Consider the following 9,438-nt stretch of genomic DNA (forward strand, 5'->3'; position numbering starts at 1 on the left):
TTTGGCATGCCCTTTGCAGCCTCACTCCAAACGGGGCTCTCCGCTTCATCCATCCCCTGACTCCATACTAGCACCAACGGGCTGCTAAAGCGTTTCGCAGAAAACACCAACGAACCTGTTTCTCACTCCAAGCACAAAGCGATCGCAGCACGAGTCTTGGCACAGCAGAACACTTCCTTTGGCATGCCCTTTGCAGCCTCACTCCAAACGGGGCTCTCCGCTTCATCCATCCCCTGACTCCATACTAGCACCAACGGGCTGCTAAAGCGTTTCGCAGAAAACACCAAGGAACCTGTTTCTCACTCCAAGCACAAAGCGATCGCAGCACGAGTCTTGGCACAGCAGAACACTTCCTTTGGCATGCCCTTTGCAGCCTCACTCCAAACGGGGCTCTCCGCTTCATCCATCCCCTGACTCCATACTAGCACCAACGGGCTGCTAAAGCGTTTCGCAGAAAACACCAAGGAACCTGTTTCTCACTCCAAGCACAAAGCGTGCGCAGCACGAGTCTTGGCACAGCAGAACACTTCCTTTGGCATGCCCTTTGCAGCCTCACTCCAAACGGGGCTCTCCGCTTCATCCATCCCCTGACTCCATACTAGCACCAACGGGCTGCTAAAGCGTTTCGCAGAAAACACCAAGGAACCTGTTTCTCACTCCAAGCACAAAGTGTGCGCAGCACGAGTCTTGGCACAGCAAAACACTTCCTTTGGCATGCCCTTTGCAGCCTCACTCCAAACGGGGCTCTCCGCTTCATCCATCCCCTAACTCCATACTAGCACCAACGGGCTGCTAAAGCGTTTCGCAGAAAACACCAAGGAACCTGTTTCTCACTCCAAGCACAAAGCGTGCGCAGCACGAGTCTTGGCACAGCAGAACACTTCCTTTGGCATGCCCTTTGCAGCCTCACTCCAAACGGGGCTCTCCGCTTCATCCATCCCCTGACTCCATACTAGCACCAACGGGCTGCTAAAGCGTTTCGCAGAAAACACCAACGGACCTGTTTCTCACTCCAAGCACAAAGCGTGCGCAGCACGAGTCTTGGCACAGCAAAACACTTCCTTTGGCATGCCCTTTGCAGCCTCACTCCAAACGGGGCTCTCCGCTTCATCCATCCCCTGACTCCACACTAGCAGCAACGGGCTGCTAAAGCGTTTCGCAGAAAACACCAAGGAACCTGTTTCTCACTCCAAGCACAAAGCGTGCGCAGCACGAGTCTTGGCACAGCAAAACACTTCCTTTGGCATGCCCTTTGCAGCCTCACTCCAAACGGGGCTCTCCGCTTCATCCATCCCCTGACTCCACACTAGCACCAACGGGCTGCTAAAGCGTTTCGCAGAAAACACCAAGGAACCTGTTTCTCACTCCAAGCACAAAGCGTGCGCAGCACGAGTCTTGGCACAGCAAAACACTTCCTTTGGCATGCCCTTTGCAGCCTCACTCCAAACGGGGCTCTGCGCTTCATCCATCCCCTGACTCCACACTAGCACCAACGGGCTGCTAAAGCGTTTCGCAGAAAACACCAAGGAACCTGTTTCTCACTCCAAGCACAAAGCGTGCGCAGCACGAGTCTTGGCACAGCAAAACACTTCCTTTGGCATGCCCTTTGCAGCCTCACTCCAAACGGGGCTCTCCGCTTCATCCATCCCCTGACTCCATACTAGCACCAACGGGCTGCTAAAGCGTTTCGCAGAAAACACCAAGGAACCTGTTTCTCACTCCAAGCACAAAGCGTGCGCAGCACGAGTCTTGGCACAGCAAAACACTTCCTTTGGCATGCCCTTTGCAGCCTCACTCCAAACGGGGCTCTCCGCTTCATCCATCCCCTGACTCCATACTAGCACCAACGGGCTGCTAAAGCGTTTCGCAGAAAACACCAAGGAACCTGTTTCTCACTCCAAGCACAAAGAGTGCGCAGCACGAGTCTTGGCACAGCAAAACACTTCCTTTGGCATGCCCTTTGCAGCCTCACTCCAAACGGGGCTCTGCGCTTCATCCATCCCCTGACTCCATACTAGCACCAACGGGCTGCTAAAGCGTTTCGCAGAAAACACCAAGGAACCTGTTTCTCACTCCAAGCACAAAGCGTGCGCAGCACGAGTCTTGGCACAGCAAAACACTTCCTTTGGCATGCCCTTTGCAGCCTCACTCCAAACGGGGCTCTCCGCTTCATCCATCCCCTGACTCCATACTAGCACCAACGGGCTGCTAAAGCGTTTCGCAGAAAACACCAAGGAACCTGTTTCTCACTCCAAGCACAAAGAGTGCGCAGCACGAGTCTTGGCACAGCAAAACACTTCCTTTGGCATGCCCTTTGCAGCCTCACTCCAAACGGGGCTCTGCGCTTCATCCATCCCCTGACTCCACACTAGCACCAACGGGCTGCTAAAGCGTTTCGCAGAAAACACCAAGGAACCTGTTTCTCACTCCAAGCACAAAGCGTGCGCAGCATGAGTCTTGGCACAGCAAAACACTTCCTTTGGCATGCCCTTTGCAGCCTCACTCCAAACGGGGCTCTCCGCTTCATCCATCCCCTGACTCCACACTAGCAGCAACGGGCTGCTAAAGCGTTTCGCAGAAAACACCAAGGAACCTGTTTCTCACTCCAAGCACAAAGCGTGCGCAGCACGAGTCTTGGCACAGCAAAACACTTCCTTTGGCATGCCCTTTGCAGCCTCACTCCAAACGGGGCTCTGCGCTTCATCCATCCCCTGACTCCACACTAGCACCAACGGGCTGCTAAAGCGTTTCGCAGAAAACACCAAGGAACCTGTTTCTCACTCCAAGCACAAAGCGTGCGCAGCACGAGTCTTGGCACAGCAAAACACTTCCTTTGGCATGCCCTTTGCAGCCTCACTCCAAACGGGGCTCTCCGCTTCATCCATCCCCTGACTCCACACTAGCACCAACGGGCTGCTAAAGCGTTTCGCAGAAAACACCAAGGAACCTGTTTCTCACTCCAAGCACAAAGCGTGCGCAGCACGAGTCTTGGCACAGCAAAACACTTCCTTTGGCATGCCCTTTGCAGCCTCACTCCAAACGGGGCTCTCCGCTTCATCCATCCCCTGACTCCATACTAGCACCAACGGGCTGCTAAAGCGTTTCACAGAAAACACCAAGGAACCTGTTTCTCACTCCAAGCACAAAGAGTGCGCAGCACGAGTCTTGGCACAGCAAAACACTTCCTTTGGCATGCCCTTTGCAGCCTCACTCCAAACGGGGCTCTGCGCTTCATCCATCCCCTTACTCCATACTAGCACCAACGGGCTGCTAAAGCGTTTCGCAGAAAACACCAAGGAACCTGTTTCTCACTCCAAGCACAAAGCGTGCGCAGCACGAGTCTTGGCACAGCAAAACACTTCCTTTGGCATGCCCTTTGCAGCCTCACTCCAAACGGGGCTCTCCGCTTCATCCATCCCCTGACTCCATACTAGCACCAACGGGCTGCTAAAGCGTTTCGCAGAAAACACCAAGGAACCTGTTTCTCACTCCAAGCACAAAGAGTGCGCAGCACGAGTCTTGGCACAGCAAAACACTTCCTTTGGCATGCCCTTTGCAGCCTCACTCCAAACGGGGCTCTCCGCTTCATCCATCCCCTGACTCCATACTAGCACCAACGGGCTGCTAAAGCGTTTCGCAGAAAACACCAAGGAACCTGTTTCTCACTCCAAGCACAAAGCGTGCGCAGCACGAGTCTTGGCACAGCAAAACACTTCCTTTGGCATGCCCTTTGCAGCCTCACTCCAAACGGGGCTCTCCGCTTCATCCATCCCCTGACTCCACACTAGCACCAACGGGCTGCTAAAGCGTTTCGCAGAAAACACCAAGGAACCTGTTTCTCACTCCAAGCACAAAGCGTGCGCAGCACGAGTCTTGGCACAGCAAAACACTTCCTTTGGCATGCCCTTTGCAGCCTCACTCCAAAAGGGGCTCTGCGCTTCATCCATCCCCTGACTCCACACTAGCACCAACGGGCTGCTAAAGCGTTTCGCAGAAAACACCAAGGAACCTGTTTCTCACTCCAAGCACAAAGCGTGCGCAGCACGAGTCTTGGCACAGCAAAACACTTCCTTTGGCATGCCCTTTGCAGCCTCACTCCAAACGGGGCTCTCCGCTTCATCCATCCCCTGACTCCACATTAGCACCAACGGGCTGCTAAAGCGTTTCGCAGAAAACACCAAGGAACCTGTTTCTCACTCCAAGCACAAAGCGTGCGCAGCACGAGTCTTGGCACAGCAAAACACTTCCTTTGGCATGCCCTTTGCAGCCTCACTCCAAACGGGGCTCTCCGCTTCATCCATCCCCTGACTCCACACTAGCAGCAACGGGCTGCTAAAGCGTTTCGCAGAAAACACCAAGGAACCTGTTTCTCACTCCAAGCACAAAGCGTGCGCAGCACGAGTCTTGGCACAGCAAAACACTTCCTTTGGCATGCCCTTTGCAGCCTCACTCCAAACGGGGCTCTCCGCTTCATCCATCCCCTGACTCCACACTAGCAGCAACGGGCTGCTAAAGCGTTTCGCAGAAAACACCAAGGAACCTGTTTCTCACTCCAAGCACAAAGCGTGCGCAGCACGAGTCTTGGCACAGCAAAACACTTCCTTTGGCATGCCCTTTGCAGCCTCACTCCAAACGGGGCTCTCCGCTTCATCCATCCCCTGACTCCACACTAGCACCAACGGGCTGCTAAAGCGTTTCGCAGAAAACACCAAGGAACCTGTTTCTCACTCCAAGCACAAAGCGTGCGCAGCACGAGTCTTGGCACAGCAAAACACTTCCTTTGGCATGCCCTTTGCAGCCTCACTCCAAACGGGGCTCTCCGCTTCATCCATCCCCTGACTCCACACTAGCACCAACGGGCTGCTAAAGCGTTTCGCAGAAAACACCAAGGAACCTGTTTCTCACTCCAAGCACAAAGCGTGCGCAGCACGAGTCTTGGCACAGCAAAACACTTCCTTTGGCATGCCCTTTGCAGCCTCACTCCAAACGGGGCTCTCCGCTTCATCCATCCCCTGACTCCATACTAGCACCAACGGGCTGCTAAAGCGTTTCGCAGAAAACACCAAGGAACCTGTTTCTCACTCCAAGCACAAAGCGTGCGCAGCACGAGTCTTGGCACAGCAAAACACTTCCTTTGGCATGCCCTTTGCAGCCTCACTCCAAACGGGGCTCTCCGCTTCATCCATCCCCTGACTCCATACTAGCACCAACGGGCTGCTAAAGCGTTTCGCAGAAAACACCAAGGAACCTGTTTCTCACTCCAAGCACAAAGAGTGCGCAGCACGAGTCTTGGCACAGCAAAACACTTCCTTTGGCATGCCCTTTGCAGCCTCACTCCAAACGGGGCTCTGCGCTTCATCCATCCCCTGACTCCATACTAGCACCAACGGGCTGCTAAAGCGTTTCGCAGAAAACACCAAGGAACCTGTTTCTCACTCCAAGCACAAAGCGTGCGCAGCACGAGTCTTGGCACAGCAAAACACTTCCTTTGGCATGCCCTTTGCAGCCTCACTCCAAACGGGGCTCTCCGCTTCATCCATCCCCTGACTCCATACTAGCACCAACGGGCTGCTAAAGCGTTTCGCAGAAAACACCAAGGAACCTGTTTCTCACTCCAAGCACAAAGAGTGCGCAGCACGAGTCTTGGCACAGCAAAACACTTCCTTTGGCATGCCCTTTGCAGCCTCACTCCAAACGGGGCTCTGCGCTTCATCCATCCCCTGACTCCACACTAGCACCAACGGGCTGCTAAAGCGTTTCGCAGAAAACACCAAGGAACCTGTTTCTCACTCCAAGCACAAAGCGTGCGCAGCATGAGTCTTGGCACAGCAAAACACTTCCTTTGGCATGCCCTTTGCAGCCTCACTCCAAACGGGGCTCTCCGCTTCATCCATCCCCTGACTCCACACTAGCACCAACGGGCTGCTAAAGCGTTTCGCAGAAAACACCAAGGAACCTGTTTCTCACTCCAAGCACAAAGCGTGCGCAGCACGAGTCTTGGCACAGCAAAACACTTCCTTTGGCATGCCCTTTGCAGCCTCACTCCAAACGGGGCTCTGCGCTTCATCCATCCCCTGACTCCACACTAGCACCAACGGGCTGCTAAAGCGTTTCGCAGAAAACACCAAGGAACCTGTTTCTCACTCCAAGCACAAAGCGTGCGCAGCACGAGTCTTGGCACAGCAAAACACTTCCTTTGGCATGCCCTTTGCAGCCTCACTCCAAACGGGGCTCTCCGCTTCATCCATCCCCTGACTCCATACTAGCACCAACGGGCTGCTAAAGCGTTTCACAGAAAACACCAAGGAACCTGTTTCTCACTCCAAGCACAAAGAGTGCGCAGCACGAGTCTTGGCACAGCAAAACACTTCCTTTGGCATGCCCTTTGCAGCCTCACTCCAAACGGGGCTCTGCGCTTCATCCATCCCCTTACTCCATACTAGCACCAACGGGCTGCTAAAGCGTTTCGCAGAAAACACCAAGGAACCTGTTTCTCACTCCAAGCACAAAGCGTGCGCAGCACGAGTCTTGGCACAGCAAAACACTTCCTTTGGCATGCCCTTTGCAGCCTCACTCCAAACGGGGCTCTCCGCTTCATCCATCCCCTGACTCCATACTAGCACCAACGGGCTGCTAAAGCGTTTCGCAGAAAACACCAAGGAACCTGTTTCTCACTCCAAGCACAAAGAGTGCGCAGCACGAGTCTTGGCACAGCAAAACACTTCCTTTGGCATGCCCTTTGCAGCCTCACTCCAAACGGGGCTCTCCGCTTCATCCATCCCCTGACTCCATACTAGCACCAACGGGCTGCTAAAGCGTTTCGCAGAAAACACCAAGGAACCTGTTTCTCACTCCAAGCACAAAGCGTGCGCAGCACGAGTCTTGGCACAGCAAAACACTTCCTTTGGCATGCCCTTTGCAGCCTCACTCCAAACGGGGCTCTCCGCTTCATCCATCCCCTGACTCCACACTAGCACCAACGGGCTGCTAAAGCGTTTCGCAGAAAACACCAAGGAACCTGTTTCTCACTCCAAGCACAAAGCGTGCGCAGCACGAGTCTTGGCACAGCAAAACACTTCCTTTGGCATGCCCTTTGCAGCCTCACTCCAAAAGGGGCTCTGCGCTTCATCCATCCCCTGACTCCACACTAGCACCAACGGGCTGCTAAAGCGTTTCGCAGAAAACACCAAGGAACCTGTTTCTCACTCCAAGCACAAAGCGTGCGCAGCACGAGTCTTGGCACAGCAAAACACTTCCTTTGGCATGCCCTTTGCAGCCTCACTCCAAACGGGGCTCTCCGCTTCATCCATCCCCTGACTCCACATTAGCACCAACGGGCTGCTAAAGCGTTTCGCAGAAAACACCAAGGAACCTGTTTCTCACTCCAAGCACAAAGCGTGCGCAGCACGAGTCTTGGCACAGCAAAACACTTCCTTTGGCATACCCTTTGCAGCCTCACTCCAAACGGGGCTCTCCGCTTCATCCATCCCCTGACTCCACACTAGCACCAACGGGCTGCTAAAGCGTTTCGCAGAAAACACCAAGGAACCTGTTTCTCACTCCAAGCACAAAGCGTGCGCAGCACGAGTCTTGGCACAGCAAAACACTTCCTTTGGCATGCCCTTTGCAGCCTCACTCCAAACGGGGCTCTCCGCTTCATCCATCCCCTGACTCCACACTAGCACCAACGGGCTGCTAAAGCGTTTCGCAGAAAACACCAAGGAACCTGTTTCTCACTCCAAGCACAAAGCGTGCGCAGCACGAGTCTTGGCACAGCAAAACACTTCCTTTGGCATGCCCTTTGCAGCCTCACTCCAAACGGGGCTCTCCGCTTCATCCATCCCCTGACTCCACACTAGCACCAACGGGCTGCTAAAGCGTTTCGCAGAAAACACCAAGGAACCTGTTTCTCACTCCAAGCACAAAGCGTGCGCAGCACGAGTCTTGGCACAGCAAAACACTTCCTTTGGCATGCCCTTTGCAGCCTCACTCCAAACGGGGCTCTGCGCTTCATCCATCCCCTGACTCCACACTAGCACCAACGGGCTGCTAAAGCGTTTCGCAGAAAACACCAAGGAACCTGTTTCTCACTCCAAGCACAAAGCGTGCGCAGCACGAGTCTTGGCACAGCAAAACACTTCCTTTGGCATGCCCTTTGCAGCCTCACTCCAAACGGGGCTCTCCGCTTCATCCATCCCCTGACTCCACACTAGCACCAACGGGCTGCTAAAGCGTTTCGCAGAAAACACCAAGGAACCTGTTTCTCACTCCAAGCACAAAGCGTGCGCAGCACGAGTCTTGGCACAGCAAAACACTTCCTTTGGCATGCCCTTTGCAGCCTCACTCCAAACGGGGCTCTCCGCTTCATCCATCCCCTGACTCCATACTAGCACCAACGGGCTATTAAAGCGTTTCGCAGAAAACACCAAGGAACCTGTTTCTCACTCCAAGCACAAAGAGTGCGCAGCACGAGTCTTGGCACAGCAAAACACTTCCTTTGGCATGCCCTTTGCAGCCTCACTCCAAACGGGGCTCTGCGCTTCATCCATCCCCTGACTCCATACTAGCACCAACGGGCTGCTAAAGCGTTTCGCAGAAAACACCAAGGAACCTGTTTCTCACTCCAAGCACAAAGCGTGCGCAGCACGAGTCTTGGCACAGCAAAACACTTCCTTTGGCATGCCCTTTGCAGCCTCACTCCAAACGGGGCTCTCCGCTTCATCCATCCCCTGACTCCACACTAGCACCAACGGGCTGCTAAAGCGTTTCGCAGAAAACACCAAGGAACCTGTTTCTCACTCCAAGCACAAAGCGTGCGCAGCACGAGTCTTGGCACAGCAAAACACTTCCTTTGGCATGCCCTTTGCAGCCTCACTCTAAACGGGGCTCTCCGCTTCATCCATCCCCTGACTCCACACTAGCAGCAACGGGCTGCTAAAGCGTTTCGCAGAAAACACCAAGGAACCTGTTTCTCACTCCAAGCACAAAGCGTGCGCAGCACGAGTCTTGGCACAGCAAAACACTTCCTTTGGCATGCCCTTTGCAGCCTCACTCCAAACGGGGCTCTCCGCTTCATCCATCCCCTGACTCCACACTAGCAGCAACGGGCTGCTAAAGCGTTTCGCAGAAAACACCAAGGAACCTGTTTCTCACTCCAAGCACAAAGCGTGCGCAGCACGAGTCTTGGCACAGCAAAACACTTCCTTTGGCATGCCCTTTGCAGCATCACTCCAAACGGGGCTCTCCGCTTCATCCATCCCCTGACTCCACACTAGCACCAACGGGCTGCTAAAGCGTTTCGCAGAAAACACCAAGGAACCTGTTTCTCACTCCAAGCACAAAGCGTGCGCAGCACGAGTCTTGGCACAGCAAAACACTTCCTTTGGCATGCCCTTTGCAGCCTCACTCCAAACGGGGCTCTCCGCTTCATCCATCCCC

This window comes from Tinamus guttatus, unplaced genomic scaffold, assembly GCF_059628265.1.
Source record: "Tinamus guttatus ecotype Peru unplaced genomic scaffold, ASM5962826v1 Tinamus_guttatus_pri_ptg001067l, whole genome shotgun sequence".
NCBI lineage: Eukaryota > Metazoa > Chordata > Aves > Tinamiformes > Tinamidae > Tinamus > Tinamus guttatus.